Genomic DNA, 492 nt, shown 5'->3' with positions numbered 1-492 from the left:
AGCTAAATCAGAAACTCGCCAAGAACGATGACGTCAGGAATGACCTCTCGCTCCGCCCACTCCTCCAGCCTGGTGACCTTGATCCTCTCCTTCATGGTAGGAGTGGTCGCGCGGGATCCCAGAGGCGCCCACACCAAGGTCAACCTCAGATCGTAGGACTCGAGGGGGACCTCCGAGTCGCGAAGACCGAAGATGGAGAAGTCAGCGTGGGTCGAGTTGCCAGGGAAACCGAAAGCGTCGAAGAAGTTGTCACTCAGGTCCTCTCCTGCAGGGGAACCCGAGGCCCAGTCTTCGTCTTTTTGTGGTTCTTCCTTTCCTTGCGTTTCTCTCCGTCTTCCGAACACGTCGAAGGTCAAAGGGCGGTGGTGGTGGTAGTAGACAGCGATGATGAAGTCCTGGCGGGTAATCTAAGAGGATGGGGGCGGGGGACGTGTTATTATCCGTGAGTCGTATTTATTATTGGAATACGTTTTGGGCAGCATATTTACATAG

The sequence above is a fragment of the Penaeus monodon genome, chromosome 25, assembly GCF_015228065.2.
Source record: "Penaeus monodon isolate SGIC_2016 chromosome 25, NSTDA_Pmon_1, whole genome shotgun sequence".
Lineage (NCBI taxonomy): Eukaryota > Metazoa > Arthropoda > Malacostraca > Decapoda > Penaeidae > Penaeus > Penaeus monodon.
This window is presented reverse-complemented; position numbering follows the sequence as displayed.